General features: G+C 33.5%; 1 pseudogene; it reads left to right on the top strand.

The window, feature by feature from the left end:
• The first annotated feature begins 675 nt into the window (after nucleotides 1-675).
• LOC129894832 (calcium uniporter protein 3, mitochondrial-like) lies at nucleotides 676-12,085 on the top strand (annotated as a pseudogene).
• Nucleotides 12,086-21,895: the final 9,810 nt, after the last annotated feature.

Below are 21,895 nucleotides of genomic sequence, written 5' to 3' on the forward strand. Positions count from 1 at the left end.
GATTTAAGACTGGCTTCACCTCTTTGAATGACCAGTCCTAACATTGCATGAAAGGGAAGTTAGAGAATTCAATTATGGTATAGAATTCTCAAAAGATAGCCTAGGTTTGACGATAACAATTCAGGGAATCAAGATCTATTTGGATGAAGAGATACTGGGTAAAATTCTTGGGGTACCAGCATAGAGGATTAGGTTAATTGAGAAGTCCTCACTTCTCCTCAGCTTATTGAAGAAATTAGGAAGGTGTCTGGTTTAAACTGTGCTTGGGTATAAAAAAATTCATAAAAGGGGAATCTCAGTTGTTGTTCGAGTTCGTGAGCAAGGTGCTGCTGCCACGATTTGAAAAGCGTACAATTGCCTCAATAGCAGACGTTTTCCTAATAGAAGCTTTGAGAAAACTCGAAGCAATAATTCTTTTTAGACTCATGCTTGAGAAAACTTTCAAAATCATTGTTGTCAAAGACGGACGACACGAGTTAGCATATGGCTATATACTAAATAGAGTGTTTGCCTACTATAAGATCAAACTTGGCAAAGGAATAGCAGGGAAAGTGAAGCAATCCTTCTCATTGAATGTGGGTGTATTGAAGGATGGACCAAAATAAGGTAAAGTCTCAAGTGTCAGACTTTCTCAAACAACAAGGGAATTTGAATGGGGATATGGTAAAGTTGACAATGGCTATAGCACAGAGCGATGCCGAGATAGCTCTATTGAATGGCACTTTACAACAAGGCATGATTCAGGGACCTGGTACCGATGAAACTCTTCGTAAGGCAAATGTTGAATTGAAGACACAAATAGATGCCTTAATTGCTGAAAATAAAAGTCTCACTGGTGAAGTGAAGGACCTAACCAAATAATTGCAAAATACTCATGCGACTAAAAATGAGCGAATTACCTTGGTCCTTTAATCCCTAACTCCTCAGCCTCCCTCTTCCTAAGTTCTATTGTGTCTTTGTCTTCCTCCCTACCTTAGTTTATCTTTTGTCCCTAGTTGGCAATGCTTGTTATGGTTCTCTTCTATATTTTGTTTTGCAGTGTTTGTGATGTACATCTTTTTGAATTATGAATGAACATGTCTTGTATCCACTATGCTTCTCATCTCTTTCTTTTTGCCTGTTTATTCGTGTTTGTGTTGCCTAGTGGCTATGAACTTTCACGAAATTCATGTTTTCTTGCTTGTTTACTGCTATTTTTTTATGATGTCAAAAGGGGAAAGATGTATTGATAACATGTAAGCCAGTTTAGATCAAGAGATTTGGTCCTTGTGACAAGGGGAAACATATTGATAGGGGGAATATTATTAATAGAAGATATGAGAGATAGGGGGAATAGTTTGTCATCATAAAAAAGAAAAACAATATTGTATTTTGGATTTTGATGAATTAACAAACTATAGAGTAAAGGGACCGAGTAAAAGGACTAGGTCCTTAGAGCTTTCTTATTATAGGACAAGTCAATGGTCTGCAACTGTAAAACTGCAGAAACTGCAGTGGTAGGTGGGCATTACAGCAGAGGCACAAAAAGGACAACATCCCTCGATCAATGGTAATGATACTAGGTTATTTTGTCTCTTTAATAAACTGGACATGTTGACATTAAACAATCTAATTTTTGCAATCAAGAATATTCAAAGCAAAAGTCATTTTCAAGGAAGAACTACTCTCATACGCAGAAAGGGACCTGATTGAGTGTTGCAACGTTGTTGCAGCAGAGGCACAAAAAGGACAACATCCCTCGACCAATGGTAATGATACTAGGTTATTTTGCCTCTCTAATAAACTGGACATGTTGACATAAAACAATCTAATTTTTACAATCAAGAATATTCAAAGCAAAAGTCATTTTCAAGGAAGAACTACTCGCATACGCAGCAAGGGACCTGATCAAATGTTGCAACGTCATTAGTAGTTATTTGAGTGTAGCTTCTTGTACTCTCATATTGTAGATCTATTCCTATGTTATAAAGTATTATAAATCGATTTAGTCTCTTGACTTGTGGTTGGCTCATACAAGTCAATACTCCCTTTGAAAAGTAAAACAGAAGATATGTTAAAACATGTCAAATTATAACTGAAAAAATAAACCAACAGCTAGCATTAGCAAAGCCTCCAACTCTTTGCCACATCGGATATGATATATGTGGCGACACGATCTGGTTGACAAAACGTTACCATAATTTTCTTAAATCTGTATGTCGTCACCAATTTTATCCCTTTACGACAATCTTGTCCAATTATCCTAAAATACCCTTGATTATCATTATGAACCTAGACCTATATTTATGGAGTTCACTACGTTTCTCCCATCACACAAGGTTCTTAATCTTTTATTATATTATGACACAAAGCCAATTTATTACAATCCCTATATATCAATGATTTCAAGAAAACACTACCACTGCATAATTTTAGTGCATACAAATTTAGTGCTCCATCTCTAACAACATGTCGTATTGCTTCTTGAACCATCGTGGAGGCTAAATCCCTGGTTTATTCTTCTCATCCTGATAAAATAACCACCTCGGATCCCCGTCGATTCCTTCACCAGTCACTGCCATCCCCTCCGGATATCCGAGGGTCACTACCCACGGGAGAAAAACTCTGCCAGAAATTACATGGGATGGACGTAATTATAAGAGATAGGATGAGATTAATTAATGGACCACTCTTGGATCGGTGGGCCCTACACCGATCAGACATGGAGTCCATGGTGGATGCGGGAAAGATTTTAAAGTTGTCACAACTTGAGATGTTGAAATTTAGGCTAAGGAAAATCGAAAAGAGCTAGATTTTGTTCTCTGAATTTATTGAAATTAATTTGTAAGGAAACATTTTCGGATGATGATCAAGGCTTGGAGTTTGCTAAGAAGCTTGATGAAGCGGGAGATGTTATTGTTTTGGGAAACATTGTTTTTCTCCGGCCTGGTCGGGTTGGTTTAATTTATCTTCTTAATTTTGTTATATTTCCGTCCCACTTTAACAGTAGCCTTGGCTCAAAGAAAATATCTTTTGACTATTTAAATAGTAACTAAGATAATGTTTTTCAAATGAAGGGAGTAGTTTGTCTTAATAATGTGCCCATTTCTTAAAAAATATCTAATAAATAGGAATAACTTAGTATATTATGCCTTGTATGTATTATTTTTCTTAATTTGTATAAAAAGAGCTAAAGCAACAATTAAAGTGGAGCGGAGGGAATAGACGTTTCTTCTATTTGATACTTAGATAATGATTTAATGCAATGAATTATCTATGTATATTAGATGGTCATTTTATAAAATGTTTTTGTTTTACGTACGTAGTAGTTTAATTTATTGTTTGTTTATAAGTTTCAAAAACTGATAGAGTTTTCATGTATTGACAGGAAAGTGACACAAAGTCACTCCAGATATCTAAATTTAGATGGTGACTTCTGTGAGGAATGGATCAGTTGGACTGTTTTCAAAGACCCCAAAAACCCTATTTTAACATCTTCATATTTTATTAAATATTATGTAACCTCGCGGTATTCAAACTAAATATTACATAACCTCACGGTATTCAAACTATGTCATATAAATTGGAATGAAGTTAATATATTATCTCTAAAAATAACAAAAGGAGAAACATGAAATCATTGAGAGTAGTTCTTTATTTATGAGCAAGGGAGAATGGAGTTATTAAGATAGAAAATGCAATTTGGTTTCCAGATAGATAATAAGTTAAATTCATTTTGGTTTTTTTTTTTGCTAAATAGAGGATATTATATTAATTAATAATATGCATTAGTACATGGTATCATGGCAGCATTGCTGCAAGTTCAGTTCGGAGGAGCACTAGTTACGAAAGATATTAGTAGTAGTAGTGGTAGTATTAGTGTATCTATGCCTAGGATTAGGGGGATGCTTATTTTGCCTTACAAAGTAGTTTCTTCTCTGTCTATATCCGTTGCATGGGTCACAAACAAGAGTGGAACTGGCCATTCCGTTACAGCACCAAAACGTCTAAATCGAGCTCCTTCCTTAACTAAAGCATCTGCTATTTGATTTCCTTCGCGATAACTATGCTGAATTTGAGGGTTGCCCAGCTGCTGCATTAGCTCCCTGCACTCAAGGATTATATTAGTATATACAGGATGGTCTGCTGAGATTATGTCTATAATGGTCTTTGAGTCAAGTTCAACATTTAGGGGTATTAAATGTTCCCTTGCTGCTATTCTTAAGCCATAGAGAAGAGCTATTGGTTCAGCTCTTGTATTTGTGATGTGATAGTAACTACCCATGTAGCCCCTTATCCAATTACCTTTAGAGTCCCTGATCACGCTTCCTATTCCTCCATATCTCGGATTTCCAAACGATGAACCATCCATATTTAGTTTGTAACCATTTTTTGGAGGGTTCCATTTTCTGTAGATGGGGGAGGGAGATTTCTTTCTTTTGGTCTTCCTGCTAAGTGCTAAGAATTCGATCGCTTTTACTAATGGCAGGGTAAGCAATATAGGGTTATTCCTCTTGTTGTGATAGTGATCACTCCTGGTTATCCATATATTCCATAAATAAAAGGGAAATGAGTCTGTCCAATAGACTACCTTCCCGCCACTACGTGAATTCGATAGGAATAAATATTAACCCTAACTGCTACCTATGTAACATGCCAGAAACCGTCGAACACATCTTTATATACTGTAAAAAAGTAAACCAATTCTGGAGGAGGATTGGAAAATCAGACGACATCCAGCTTATAAAGAACTCAACCTTCCCATGGTAGGATTCTATCCGAAACCTTGGGAAACCAAAAACAAACTCAAACATGGATCTTTTCTAATTTGACAATTCTTTAATTTCAACATCTCATATGATATATTTAAGATCACAAAATTTAAAAGGCTTCTTTACTTTTTAAAACTTGGTGTCAAGTTAAACTAAGAAAGACAATTAAATTGGGGACAATATAACATAATTTTGAAATAAAAATTGGAAACTTTTGAGCAGGAGCCTATCTAGAGCATAAGTCGTACGTTCACGGAAACTCAATGTTGAATATAAAGATCAAGATGAAGCTAATGATCAGGTTGAACAAGATGGTCCAACTGATAGGAGTCCTAAAAATTGTCAAAGACTGTTAAGGAGTTGAGTTATAGTAGGGCTCACTATTAGACGAGTTAGAGTCAGATTAGGACTAGTCTACTGCTTTGTACGTGCAATAGTTGTAATTAATCTCTATATTTGTAATTGTATTTGTATTGTAGTGCAACTCTAAGTTTAGCTAGTCTAAGACTCTATAATTATCTCCTATATAAAGGAGCTTGTACTCAATTATTCAATCATCAATATAATCCTGAATTTCTCTCATTCTTTTCTTGAGAATTCTACATGATATCAGAGCTTTAAACTTTTATGCTATTTAAAGTATTGAATCTAAACCAAAATCTCACGTCCAAATTGTAATGGCTACCTCCACCAATACACTGTCTACCCCCTCTCTTCATCACTTCATTGCCTCATATTCCATTAAACTTAAGGCAACAAACTATCTCATATAGAGGACACAAATAATGCCGTCGATTCAGGTAATAAAGCAACTAAGAGTAGCTATTCCACTGGAAAGATGTTGAGAAAGTTGTAGCTGTTGAGAAGGAAGCAGAAGACAATGGTAGCATTAACGACTGGGAGGAGAAAGATGTGTTGCTAAGGAATTGGATCTCAGGCACCTTGACAGAAGAACACATGTACCTGATTGTGGGTTGCATAACTACCAAGGAGATGTGGGAATGCTTAGAAGAAGAACATCTTCAAGCAACAAAAGATAAGGAGTTTCAGCTTAAACAACAACTACAAAGTGTTAAGCTAGGAACTGAAAATATTGATGAATACATTAAGGAATTCAAAGGAATATGTGATGGCCTTGCAGCCATTCAAAAACCTGTGGATGAAGATAGCAAGGTTATCAACTTTTCTAGAGGTTTAGGTCTTAATTACAAGACCTTCAGGACTATCATGCTAGATAAGGCACTATATCCTACCCTTAATCAATTTGTTAATGCTCTCAGGGGTTTTGATATGAGGGAGGATGAAGAATAGGTACAATAGCAGAACTATAACATGGCTTTCTCTTCTTAAAGGGGACAGGGGAAGAAGAAACTACTCTAGGAGAAGAGAAAATAACAACTTCAACTTCAGAGGAAGAGGCTTTAAGCCATCTAGACAAGGAATAGATTCTCAGAACAACCCATCTGGAACAGGTTCTTAGAAAAAGGAAAGGAATAGTATTGAGCCTTGTCAAATCTATGGTACGAATAACCATATTGCTCTTAAGTATTTTTATAGGTGGAACTACTTGTACCTATATGCTGATGAACTACAACAGACATTGGCTGGTGTCAATTTGTAGAATGCATCTGCCACTGATGACACCTTGTATGTGGACTCAGGATCCAGTAGTCATATAAAAAATAACTTAGGTATTTTGAATGATCGTAAGAAATACAATGGATCTGCTAAAATCATTATTGGGAATACATCACAATTAGACATAACACATGTTGGGTATATAACTAAATCAGGTTTGAAATTGCAGGAGGTTCTTGTAGTTTTTATGATTACTAAGAATCTACTCTCAGTTAGTAAGATTGCAAAGGATAATTGTTGCACTCTTGAATTTAGTGAAACTAATTTTGTTGTAAAGGACAAGAAAATAATGACACTACTGGTGAAGAGAGCTAAGCGAAGTGGATAATATGTTGTGGAAGACAACAACCTTCATGCCTTGACTAATACAGGTTATTGGAACATATCAGGTAACATGTGGCATGCTAGATTAGGACACCATAGTTTGAAGTATTTAAATGTTTTGAGTAGCAATAGTTGGATAAATGTTAGTAGTAAGAATAAAAGTCATGTTATATGTTCTAGTTGTCAGTTGGGAAAAAGGTGTAAACTTCTATTTGGTTTGAGGAATAAAATTGAGAAGGAACCATTACTGAGAATACATTGTAATCTGTGGGGACCTTCTCCTGTTGAATCTTCTCAGCATATTATATAATATTTGTAGATGACCACATAAGGTATACTTGAATTTATTCACTAAAAAGAAGTCTGAATTTTTTGAAGTGTTTGTAACATTTCAGAAAATGGTGGAAAAGCGGTTTTCTAAAGGGATTAAGATATTCTAGTGTGATAGAGGTGGTGAATTTCTCAAATCAGACTTCATTAAACATTCGGAAGATTGTGGCATTGTTAGGCATATGTTATGTCCCAACACACTTGAACAAAATGAAATTTCAAAAAGAAAACATATGCATATTGTTGAAACTGGTTTAACTCTTCTACTTCATGCTAATATTCCTTTGTTTCTATGGATTGAGGTTTTTCTCACTGTAGTTTTCCTCATTAATAGGCTGCCCTCCTTAGTATTAAAGATGGTAACTTCATTTTTCAAGTTACATGGTGAGCAACCTGATTACAACAGCTTAAAGGTGTTTGATTGTAGGTGTTTTCCATATATCAAGGGCAATAACAAGTTAAGTCCAAAGACTTACCTTTGTATGTTCATAGGATACAACAGTTTGCATAAAGGTTACATATGTTATCATCCTTCAACAAAGAGGGTGTATGTGTCCAGACACGTTATCTTTGATACAAACACATTACCTTTTATGTCTCCAAGACAACCCTAGACTAACATTAATGTCTCACCTCATCTAGCTATTTTTGTTGAATTTTTTCTAAAGTGCAGGCATAAACTGATCTTGGTTCAGGGAAAGTGTAGGTTGATCCAAATACGCAAGCTTTTGACATCTCAGATATAGGATCAGATGATGGTAGTATGGTACAGGTTGACTGGTCCACCACCTTCTAAACCTGTACCTATGTAATGTCCACCAAGGCCAGGGATATATTTAGAAATTGACCTTTTAAAATGGAATATGACTAAGAATCAACTATCTAGAGATACCATCATGTATCCAACTAACTCAGTTGATCCACCTTCTACACTATAAGGGCGTCATATGATCACCAGATGCAAGGCAAAAGAACATTATCTATCACTTGTTACTAACAACAAAAAAGAATTTTTGAGGGAACCAAAGACTGTTAAAGAAGTACTAAAGTCCCCTCATTGGCGTACAACTATATAGGATGAAAACAGTTCTTTGCATAACAAATAGACATGGATATTGGTGCCTAAATCTACTGGTATAAACTTAGTTGGTTCTAAAAGGTGTTCAAAACCAAGTTAAAGGCAATGGAATTGTAGATGGATACAAAGATAGGCTTGTTTCCAGGGATTTCTCATAACTTGAAGGATATATTTTGAAGAAACATTTAGCCTTGTGGTTAAGGCCACAATTATTAGGGTGTTTCTATCCATTATTGTCGGCTCTAAGAGAGGGGTCAGGCAATTAGATGTCAAAAATGCATTTCTCCATGGTCTCTTGCCAGAAAAGGTATACATGAGTCAGCATTCTAGTTTTGTTGATCCAAGGTATCCTTAGCATGTTTGTCTATTGAAAAAGGCACTGTATGATCATAAACAGGCCCCAAGAGCCTGGCTTGACAGGTTTAGCATGCATCTACTATATCTTGGGTTCCATTGTAGTGAGGCCGATCCTTCCTGGTTTACTTTTCAAACTCACAAGGGTACGATATTCCTCTTGTTATATGTAGATGGTATTATTGCAATATGAAGTAATCCATCACATGTCTCATATTTGGTTCTACAACTTAGAAAGGATCTTGTTATGAAAGATCTTAGTCATTTACACTTTGTTCTAGAAGTAGAGGTCAGGTATTTTGTAGGAGGAATTCACTTGAGTCGGAGTAAGTATGTTGCTGAGTTACTAGACATGACTGATATGACTGTGTCAAAGGATGTAGCTACTCCCTTGGCTCAAAAACATGGTTTACATAAAGTTGTGGGAAGTCTTGTAGATGCCTCTCTATACAGAATGACAGTAGGAAGTATTTAGTATTTGATACTAACAAGACCTGATATCACTCATACAGTGGATCTAGCTAGTTAGTTTATGCAAAGGATTCTAAGGTAAATCAAAGGTACTCTACACTTTGGACTCTGAATTATTTCACAATCACCTTGCAGGTTGTATGGCTATTCTGATGCTGATTGGGGAGATTGTACCACTACGAAGAGATCAACTACATGCTATAGCATCTACCTAGGTGCAAATTGTATTTCTTGGACTTTCAAGAAACAGACCACAATAGCAAGATCAAGTGTTGAAGATAAGTATAGAGCACTAGCCTCCACTGCAACTGAATTGGCATGCATCACATATTAGGACTCTACAACTCTCTCCTATATAAAGGAGTTTGTACTCGATTATTCGATCATCAATACAATCCTTGATTTCTCTCATTCTTTTGTTGAGAATTCTACACTCAATGCTTTTGCACAAACTGTATCTATATACTAAAACATTCACTAGATATTTATAAATATTTGCTTGTGATCTCAATTATTATTATAGATTAATTTGAGATAACTATAAAAATTAAAACTTCAAATCTTGAATCTGTCTCTCTGGTTATATTGGTCCGCACCATGCCAGAACTAATGCCAATGCATCCAAATCATAACAAAGAAACAATGAATGAGGTTCAACAAATGGAAGAACAAAAAAAGGCAATTGACAAGAAAGCAGAATTATTAGTACGTAAGGAAATGTGGTTTGGACTTGGCTGTTTTGTAATTTAGAGCCCGTTTGGATGGACTTAAAAATAGTAATTTTTACGTCTGAAGTGCTTTTAGAACTTTGAAGTGCTGAAAGTTATTTTTATAAATAAATAGTTGAGTGTTAGAATAAAAGTGCTTATGCCGAAGAAATGAGGAAAATAATGTGAATTTTAGGGTTAAAAGAATAAAAAGGGTAGTTTGGAAATTTAGTTATAATATAAGTGATATAAAAATAATTTCCATGATCAAAGAAAATGGTTTTAAGCACTTAGAAAAAAAAAGTTAGGAATCCTAACTTTTTATTTTTGGCTGATTTTAAAAACTTTATGACTTAAAGTTAGCATTAGACAAATACAGCAATAAGCTAAAAAGGGCTTATAAGTTGGTCAAACCAACTTATAAGCCCATCCAAACGGGCTCTTAGACAACAACTTTCATGAGGTTCGCTTTTTGGGACCTAACATGGGATGTTATGGAACCAATTTTTTTCTACATCACCTCAACATATTTCATGGCTAAGTATTTTTTTTTCTTCCTTAAGACATCCAAAGAGCCTTCTTTCCAAAGTTTCTTCTGACCACGTTTTAGTACGAAAGAAAAACAACTCATGAAAGTTCATAATTTCGATCATCAGAGGTATAATGAGCTCCGGAGAGCTCAATATCGTCATTCATCGCCAATTAATTGGTAATGAGGCTACCTGAATCTCTTATGAGTTAGGATGGAAAATAGATGATGGAAGAAAGATACTTCAATTTGTTTTCTTCCTTTACGAAATATGTGGTTTAAAACAATTTGAGTATGCAAGTGAAGAGATCACTTGGGAATATTTTTTGAGTTTTCTATTTTGGTGTCTATTAATGGAGTTTTTTTTTAATATTTATGATCTATATAATAGTAAACTGGTAAGCCTCTAAATACATTATCCCTCAGTTTTATTTGTTGTCTGTAAGACTAGACAGGGGCGAGATACTTTAGTCCTAAAGTCAAAAATGAATCATAGGTTTTAATCTTTTGAATAATTATAATAATACTTTTTAAAAATTTAAATTGATGTACATGAAGCAATACTAACAAAAGCCTATCCAATCTGGAATTCCGGCGCACGTTAGTGTGATTTCTACCATGCGTCTTCGCCGGCATGGGCAGGGGAAAGAGGAAGAAGATTAGGGAAATGATTTAACTCCTGGAGGTGAGGATCAACAAGCCAGTACTCATGCCCCTTGTACAGTTACCAGTAGAAGATGACTTATCTAGGAGACCCGACCAACAACTCCAATTGCTCCCAGTAGTGGAGCTTCGAGTACTCCTCTATCCAGGCATACGTGCACCACGCTTAGTGGAGAGAAGGGGAACACGTCACTGAGGAATGAAGTGCAGGGAAACCATTCCAAGTCAAGTGTGGAGGTACCAGAGAAAACCAATACAGAGAAGCATAATATATTAGTTAAAGGAAAAGGCTGCTTGTATCCTCAAGAGCAAGAAACTTCGAAGTAGAATTGGTCTAATCTGTTTGAAGGCAAGACATTAGCTCCTAGAGGTAGGAATCTCAAGTTTAGTGCTCTCGCTATTATTCTGGGAGTTAAGGTTGTGCAACTATCCATATGAAGTTTAAAAGGAAACTAAGCAATGGAAAATGGCTTTGATACTTTAAGTGGTTGGGGAATCCCCCTCCATAGGTGCTCTTGAGAGGTTTATCATTGTTCAATGGAACTATATAGCTAAATCATAGATCTATTACCATAATAAATACTGCTTAGTCGTAAGGTTCAGTAGCCTAGAAAACAGGGATAAAGCTCTCTATTCTGGTCCACATGTAGTCAGGAACAAGCCGCTAATTATCAAATCTTAGGAATATGATTTTAATTTTGACGAAGAGGTTTTTAGGATGGTACCTCTATGGTTAAAATTTCCCAATCTACCTCTTAATTTTTGGAGGGAGGATTTGCTTAGTAGGATAAGCAGTGGATTGGGCAATCCCATTAATGTTGATGCATGTACTACAAGAGTAGAGAGGATCTCGTATGCTCGGATTTTCATTGATATGGATGTCACAGGGCTTTTGCCACAAGTTGTGAAGATGAAAGATCCATTTGGTAAAGTGTTTGATCAGGAGTGTGGCATGATTAGATCCCTAACGATTGTAATGTCTGCTTGCAAGTAGGATATGGTTGTAATAGGATTCCATACAAGCAAAAGCTTCTTCAAAACCACAAAAAATGTAGAAAATAGACTGAATGAGTGCAATTTGAAAGTGCCTTAGCCTGTACAACCAAAGAAATTGGTAAAAAAGCGTCTGGTAAGACCAGAAACAAATGAACCTGGGGCAGGAACTGGCATGTCCCATGAAGATCCACCAAGTGCGACAAATGTAGGAGATTCTCCACCAGTCCCAAAAGTTGATTATTGACAGAATGTTAAACATAAATTTGTATCCAAAGTAACTATCAGTCCTCAATCTGCTTTGGTTAGGATATAGAATGGTTTCAACCCCCTTATTGCTACGAAACACCTAGTTTAAAAAGGGAAAGATAGGTCCACTATGCCAGAAGAAGTCCCACCTGATCAAATGCCTATCTAATGAAAGTTGTCACTTGGAATGTTAGAGGAGTGAATAAAGTGTATAAACACAAAGAGATTAAAGTTTTTTTAACAGAAAATAATATTAGTCTTATCGTTGTATTGGAGAATAGAGTGAAGGAGGGAAATGGTTTGAAAATTATCAACAAAGTCACCAACCATTGGGACTGTCATGCTAACTACTCTCAACTCCCTAAAGGGAGGCTATGATTTCTCTGGGATAGGAGTAAAATTGAGTACACATTATTGTCTATGACTGATTAGACCATGCATGGACATATCAAAAGTGTTCTATGTTGATGGAGTTCTGATTTATGATTGTTTATGGGTGACAATTGGGGGAAACTAAAAAAAGCCTATGGAGCCAACTACAAAATATCATTGCAGGCGTCACTGGAACGTGGCTCACCATGGTCACTTCAATGATGTGTTGCATCTCAATGATAAATCCAATGGTAATGCTGTAAAGGAAAATAAAATAAGAGAATTTAAGAAATTCTTGGAGAACATTGGTCTATGTGAATTGAAAATAGTAGGGAAAGATTTCACATGGACGAATGGTCATGTGTTCAGTAGCGTTGATAAAGCCCTTGCTAACTGTACATAGATGATTACTATGAGCTAGTTGGAAGTTGAAGTCAAATACCCAGGATGGTCTGATCATTCCCCACGTGTCATCAACTTTGCAGAACAAATCGTAAATAGGCCTCGACCATTTAAATTCATGAATCACGTATTTCATTACCAATCCTTTCTAACTAGAGTACAAAGAGGATGGAACCATTATGTGCTAGGTAATAATATACAATAAGTATGGACCAAACTGAAAAAGATAAAGGGAGAAATAAAGTCATTGCAAACAAGAGAATTCTCCAATATTGAACTACATATCCAAACTACTAGACAACAAATTTCTATCCTTTAGGAGCAAATAAGAGATATCAGACAAAAAAACAATCTATTTAAGGCTGATAGGGAGTTAAAATAGGATCTTGAAAAATGGACTTTGACACAAGAAAACATATATCAATAAAAATCAAGGATCAAATGACTATATCTTGGTGACTCTAACTCTGCCTATTCTTTTTCCCAACTTGATGAATAGGATAGCTTATTGTCAAATTAAGAAACTTAAACTCTTTAGTGGAGACTGGACAGAAAATGCAGAAGAGGTGGAAGTAAAAATAACTGAATATTTCATACTTGGCTCTACAACTAGCCAGCTACCAGCAGGTAACCCTCAATTTTTCTCCATGGGCAATGCGCTAACCAAAATCCAACCAATCTCCCAGGATGATGTTTTTCATGCATTCAATAAAATGAAAGATTCTAAATCTCCCGATATAGATGAATTTAACACTTATTTTTTTCAAAAAGTCTTATCCATTGATTGGACAAAAGATTTCAAATACAATCATATAGTTCTTTGAGACAGGTATTCTCTATAAACCTATTAACTGCATCTTGGTTACTTTGATACCCAAAGTTCATAACCCCGCCTCTGTGAAAGAGTTTAGGTCTTATCTTGTTGCTCAGTCGCGTACAAAATCATTTAAAAAACTCTCACTATAGACTACAAATAGTTATGAATATTTTGGTTGACAAGAGTCAAGCTGCCTTTGTGCCTGGGATGTTGATCAATGATAACATAATATTGAGTCATGATATAGTGAAGGATCATGGTAGGAATGGGATTTAATATTAAATACTAAAATAGTATACTTAAGTTTTCTTAAATAGTTTCTCTAACCGACAACCATCACTATGAGCCTCGTGATGATATAACGTTTTCCCACATTGTTAGAATAAAGGAAGAACTAAACTTATGGGTCCATATCTAAGACCTTACCAGGGGTTGTGTATGGAATTGTCCGTATCAACGGTACGATCCTATCCTACTCTCAAAATATGCAATAATGCTCATGTTAACCTCTGTATTGAGTTAATACTCAAAATTAATTCTTTGTAATCATATTGAACTTTCCTCTAACTGACTGAAACTTCTTTCTAAAACTGCTTATGCAAACTTTTTAAAACTAAGTCATGCTTTTACTGTGAAAATAATGCATTTGGAACGCTTAGTGTTACCCCAAAACTCTTCTTAACTGAATAGTTTAAATACTTAAAACCTACTTTGAGTCTTAAAACAATGCATGAAAATAAGGATGCAAAAGCTTTTCAAACAATTTTATGCTAAATAGGGTTCATATGAACAAATAGGTATGAACAACAATCACGGATCAGAAATAAATGAAGATCTACAATCTTAATGATAATAATCAAAATTCAATGATAAGGAAGTAAAGGCAAATTTGAATCCATGAAGCTTGGGGTAAACACTCTAGATTTAATGTCACGATCCAAATCCAGGTATGATGGCACCTGTCCTTTTCCACCAAACAAGTCAGCCTAAACCCCAATATTTACAGAAAATTTAAGCAAAATAGTTTAAATAGGTACATAATAAACAAAAGCGGAGGTCTTTCAAACTTTAAATACCCCCAAAATTGGTTGTCACATGTACAAGCCACTAAAACAGAACTGAAATGAAAATATAAGTCTTGAGTGTCTTTGGCTCTCAAATAGAGCAAAGCATAATATACAAGAATAAGAGAGTCCGCCGGATATCAATAGCTACCTCTCTCAATCTCCCGGAAGCCTCAAATAATCAGATAAGTGAATACTCACGGTCCAAGCTCAGAACTTATACAAGTGTAGAAGCAAGGAAGGAGTACTAAACAACACAATACTTAACAAGCAAACTAAGAAAATTAGATAAATCCAGTAGATACTAAAAATCCTTTCATCCCAACCGAATCTCCTCAAACAATAATCTGCATAGTAAATCAAATCAATCTACGCTACACAGTTCATATCACAAATAGCTTATCAATACTCATCATCAACTTCAAATAAGTCATATCAGCTTCAAATAATCAATCTCAGGACACATGGGTATACACACAATTTCATGATGACGGATAATATGCAATGCAATGTGATGTCACGAACGATGATGCATATCTGTCCTAATAATACACATCCGATGTTGTTGACACCCAATTTTGGCTCTCTGTACTCAAAATTAACGTCTTCAGGCTACTTGATCGTTAAAGAACACAAAATATAATATTTGTTTTTGCACATTTTTTTAGTTTTATTTATTTATTTATTTATAATTATCCTTATTTTTAGCATTTTCATGAATTTGTTTTCTCATTTTTTTTATAATTTATGAATAAGCATTCTTAGTTTCGTAAATAATAGGATTCTTATCCATGTTGACATCGATCCTCCACAATGCAAATTAATCATCGAGCTTCTCCAATTTTAAACAATTTGAAATAATTAATCTTTTAAAAATCCAAAAAAAAATATTTTAAATACTTTAAAATAACTTTGTCATTTTATAATTTTTGAATGATATATATAGTTATATATAATAATTTATTACTTTTATCATTATTCAAAAATAATCTCAAAAAGATTTTATTTTAATTAATTATTTCGTAAATTAGTATTGACATCCAATTTTGACCGACCTATAATCCATTTTTCGATTGCTATTTAATTAAATGTGTATTCTTTAAATTTTTATTTATTGTATGTTTGACCTTACATTTGGTATAATATTTAAAATTTTATTATTGTTATTATTATATAAATAATATTATTATTTACTTCATTGGTTATTAATTTAGAATATTGATTCCAATCATCCATCTCCTTTTGACTAATCCTACATAAAGAAAAAGGAAGACAATCTTGTTTTTTTTTCTTCTTTCAAAAGAAGACTAACACATACTACTCTCTCTATTATCTTCTCTTTTCCTCCCTCACAAACACACCACTCTCTCCATTCTCTTCTCTTTTTCTTTCTAAAAAATACACCACTTTCTCCATTATTTTCTCTTTTTCTCCCTCAAAAAGTCTCAAAAAAGCTTGTCCTTTCATCTAGAACAAAGCAACTCCTCCTTTGTGGTAAGTAAATCAAATTCAATTTTTTGAAACTGCATAGCTGTTAGTAATTTTGACGTATTTCATTGTATAGATCTTTGTTTTTAGTAAATAAATATGTTTTGGAAAGATGAAACACGTACCTACAACTTTTATGTTTATGTTGGAGCCTAGATATGCTGTTATTGGGTCGAAAAATAGGACGCAACATAGGACAAGTTTTGTCCAGATGTTTTATTTAAAATTCCAGCATGTACAACCGCTAGTATTTTGATCATATCTTTTTGTACAAAATGAATTTTGTGATGATTCTTTTCTTTTTGCAAGCTTAAGACATATATATACAACTTTCATGAAGGACATAAAGTCCAGTTTTGCCGTTTAGAGTTTCAAATTTTAGGTACAACATGAGGTACATTTTTGGTCGGATTTACTGTTTTGATAGCCTTAAGTGTTGTTGTTTGTTGTTGTTGTTGTTGTTGTTGTTGTTGTATAGCCTTAAGTGATAATATCAAATATTACTTCAAATTTATATATAGTTCAAATTGTAAATGACCAATGAAAAAATCTTTCCGTCGATTTTCGAGGCCTCCCCATTTTAAAAAGACGAAAATTTTAGTTTAAGTTTATATTAGACGTTATATTTTGCAAGTTAAAACAAAGTCCAATAGTGTTAAATCAATAACCTCCGGGGTGGATCCATCTTCGGGAAACAACAAATAGTTATCGCGATGGTAAATTCGATAAGAAACTAACAAGTAACACAACTCTATCTCTCCTTTGTTTTTTTTATTTTTTTCATTGTTATTTTACTTTTGTTTTGTTTATAGATCTACTTTGTTTTATGATAGATATAATTATTGTGATGTGTTTCTATTATTTTTTTTACTTTATTATTATTGTCTCCATTATATCTCTTTATTAGTGATATCTATTGTCATATATGTTTGCTTTTGATTATTTAAAAGATATGATAGTTTTGATCTACTTTGTTTTATGATAGATATAATTATTGTGATTTTTTTCTATTATTTTTTTTACTTTATTGTTGTTGTCTCCATTATATCTCTCTATTAGTGATATCTATTGTTTGTTGAGTGAAAATTATTATTTTGTTTTTGTTTGACTACTTTTGTTAATAGTTTAACTTCATTTCTTTTGGCTATATTTATTCATCACTTTTGTTTGTTGGTGGATTATAATTGATGATTAGTGTATACTTTATTTATTTATAGTTATCTTGTATCTATTTTTAACTTTGTTTGACTACTTTTGCTAATAGTTTAACTTTATTTATTTTGACTATATTTATTCATCAAAGGATTATAATTGATGATTAGTAATAATTTATTTTCTTTAATACATGATTTCTTATTTAATGGATGTTGATATTATTGTTTTTATTCTTTTTGACTATGTAGGATATACTAAAGCTAGGTTGATTCACTTGTCATTAACTTTAGTATTACTATTTTATTTTTTATATTATCATGTGTTTAAGTTAATTGATAAAATCTTCTCACTTATTTTTTTGTCATATTGTACCTTTATTTTTGTGGGTATTGGTGCTTGATTTTGTAAATATTCACTAGTTTGTTTTTCTTTTGTTATTTTGTTTATGTTACTATTTTTATTGAATTATTGTTGTTGGTTTGAATTTTACATGTTTTATCTAGTGTATTTCTTATTATGTTATTAATTACGCTATTATTGTTTCACTTCTCAAATATCTTATATGTTGTCTCTATTATGTCGATTGTTTCATCAATTATTGGTTGTCATGGCTTTCATGCCATTTTATTAAAATAATTTTATTATTTTTAATTATTATTGTAATTCATCATATTAAATAGAGATTACACCTAATAGGTTGATGAAGAAATTACCGTCGATTTCCAAGGCCTTCCATGTTTATAAGACGGATTTTATTTTAGTTATTATTATTATTATCATCATCATCATATTTATTCCTTACTAACACTTCTATTAAGTCTTTTACAGGTACTCAGAATTGCTTCCTGAGAAAGCTATTCGAATTAAGTTCGAATAATATATTTAATTTATTATTGTGTATATTATTGACGTTAGGCAAATATTAGGCCGTTCCTTATATTATTGTTTTAATTTATTCTTTATGTATATTTCATTACATATTTGCGCAATATTTTCATCTACTCAATTTAAAAGCTGAGTTTAGCTAGGACCTGCAGTTGTGGATTTCGAAGGATGCTGATACCTTCCCTTTGAAATAACTTGAACCCATTACTTAGGATCCATTGAATTTGTAGACATTTTTAAATAATTGATTGGTTTCTAATTATCCTAAAATTATGGTGACTCCTTAAATTAAACTATTTTCTTTTAAAATCTCTTTTGAACAATTGAATTAATTTTTTTTACGAATCACCATGACGTTCTAATAGGAATGTAACACTTATTACAGTTACGCCTCTGAGCTTACTATAAAATAGAATTCTATTTTTTGTAGTATATATACACACATATTTTAAAATTATTTTGATAATAATTTATTCATTATTAATATTTTACCAAGTGTCTGTACATGTATTCGGAGATATTTTTTGCAAATAATATTCAAAATTATTTTTCTTTTCATATGATAAAAGAGTTCTTTGTTTATATGAATAAAGGGTTATTCTTTTAATATTGCATAAAAACTACCTTTTTTATATACATATACCTTTTTCATATTTTTCTACACATAATTGGTGATAATATACTTTACTTACTTAGTACATACTTTTTTTATACATATATTCTTATACAATTTTAGTGTATATATTTTTATATATATGTTTGTTATACTTGGAAATTATAATTTTATTTCCTTCCTTTTTGATGAATTAAGTCTAGCTGGGTACCACATTTTGTGAATTTCGAAGGATGCCTAACACCTTCCCTTTGGAATAATGTAAACTCTTACCTAGAATCTAAATTGGTTTTTCGCAGATTGAAACGTGAGTCATACAGGTCATGCATCAAATAGGTTTTCCTTATTTTCCTTAATAAATTAGGTGGTGACTCTATACAATAATTAATCCTTTTAGAGTCTATATGTTGTGCTTTATCTAACATCGATTAAAAATAGAGCATAACAGATGTATAACAGATCAGAACCCATGGGAGACTCACAAGGATCATGTATCTGATTCCATCTTTCTCATAATAATTTTCGCCACGGACGTGTGGCCCATTCCCTATTTCCTGTCAATATTTATAATTCCACCACATACGTGTGGCCTGATCCCTATTTCCTCTCATCCTCACAATTCATCATCTCAACATAAGCACAGCCTTAGTGTAAGCAAACAGGTACAAATACTCAGTGAAAGGAATGAGAGATTGAGAGGAATACAATGAGACAAATAACACATTCAAAAACACAATATTAATAGTATATCAACATCAAAAAGTACATCATTCACTTTAATAATAGTCATCAAGTCTCCATTTCTCACTATCAATAGTATATCACCATCAATAATTACATCATTATAAGTCATCAAGTCTCTATTTCAATACCCCTTTTATCACGTTTAGAATCAAACGGTGGTCAAGTATATTCAAGTTAATTTCCATAATTAACAATGAGAAAATGACAAGCTAATCAATTCATAATCACATTTTTGGGCTATCATAGAATTTCATCAAGTTCACATCAAGTTGGAGTCAAGGAGTTCACAATTTTTATCAACACCATATCATACATAATCCTTTCATTACACCGATCTTTTGCTACGTATAATTCACATGATTATCATCCCAAATCTTATTCTCATTTTACCCCAATACATATACGAAAGCAAATTCGAGTGATCTACAAGATTTACAAGGTTTTAGAAATTCACTTGCCTCGATATCGCACCCCACTACTTTGAAACTTGAATATTTCCCTTCCTTCGGCTCTCTGATTCATAAAAATAAATCAAATATGAATTCTCAATCAAATTATGGAGCTAACGACACCAAAATTGCATTTTTCGAAAACAGACCCAAAATTGGGTCAAAATGAGATTATATGACCCATGATGGAAATTCCAAAATCGACTCCGTAAAAAGGTCCTAAACACATTATAGAGCTTGTACCCCAAAATGGGGCACAAAATAATTCTCAAAATGGAAGAAATCACACCAACACATTAAATCACCCACTAAAGCTTGAAACTTAGCTAGGGCAATAGCTAAAACTAAGAAAATACCTCAAATAAAGATTCCCCGTAACTTTCTGATCATACCACTACATTCCGATGAAAAAACCACACAGTTTAAAGCTTGAATCACTGAATTGAGACCTAAAACGGCCAACAAATCATCTTCCAAAGTTTATCAAAACTTAAATTCGAAAATAGTCGAGGCAGTAACTTAAGTCGTGGATTTTACCTCACACAAAACTTCAAATCAAGATTTTGTGCTTAGCATCTTGATTAGCCAGATTTGGACTTGAAAAGCTCAAGAAACCGGGGTTCAAAGTTGAGAGCAAAGTTGAAATCGGTTTTGCACCAATTTCAGCTTTTGTCTATATTTTAGTCTCCGAATAGATCCTCAAATTCATTCAGAACCCGATAAAAATAAATTAGATATGCTACCCCACTAAATTCAACATTCTAGACTCATGGCACATTTGAAATTATCATACTAGGTTATTTTAAAGAAAAATGGGTCTCACACCCAAGTGTCATATTAAGTCAAATTTCACAATGGGCTTCGAGATTAGACCGGAAGCCTCAGGAAGCGAACGAAGGGTCGTTCTAGACCAAACTCAATATTTCATAACTAACCAAGCTTTCAAAATTTTCGTCCGGGCGCATTTTCCAAAATTATTGACCAAAGTCAACTATAGGCTAACTTTCAAAGTCAAAAATATCAAATGGCCCCAAACTTGTATCGATTTCCTTGCTACTCGTGCCAAAAAAGCTACCGGCCTAATTTGGTCATTCTGGAACTGATGGAACCTTTAGAATTCGAATTTGAGTTCTCTTTGACCCGAAACTCAAAAAGTCACAACTAAACCAACTTAGATCTTCAAAAATACTAAAACGGGCTCGAGACCTCTAAAAATTCAACGAACACTTCAAAATTTCATTTCGAGCATTGGAACTCCGAAAGTTGACCAAAGTCAAACCTTGGCCTAAAAATCCTCAAATTCCAATTCAAGACCTCAAATCTTCGTTACAACTCTAAAACTTATTCCGTAAACTCTCCCAGAACAATTTCCATATTTTGGAGTCGCTGGAATTGATTAAATTTTGTTCCGAGACCCATGGCTCTAGTTGGTCCCAAATACCACTTTTGAACACTTGAAGCCTTTTAGACTCAAAACTTTTCAAAACTCATTTTTTTTTATAGAATTCTCCAAAACCCACACCCGATACTAATAAAAAAATGATACGGGGTAATTATAGGGAGGGTTAAAATAGCCATTTCACAAAAATTATAAAAAATGACTCTCAAGGTCATTACATTTAAATCCTACAAACTGAATTCTAGATGTAGGGCGTGAGGATGAACATATTCCATCACTATGATAGCCCTTCATACCTATGAGGACAAAAGTTCTTGAAGAAAGTTTGCTTGAATGCTTGAAACCCTAGGTTTGATCCTCTTGCTTCTTTCTCTATGTCTTGGGAAAGATTATGGGAGTAATTTGAAAGTATAATACTGA

The sequence above is a fragment of the Solanum dulcamara genome, chromosome 7 (genome assembly GCF_947179165.1).
Source record: "Solanum dulcamara chromosome 7, daSolDulc1.2, whole genome shotgun sequence".
Lineage (NCBI taxonomy): Eukaryota > Viridiplantae > Streptophyta > Magnoliopsida > Solanales > Solanaceae > Solanum > Solanum dulcamara.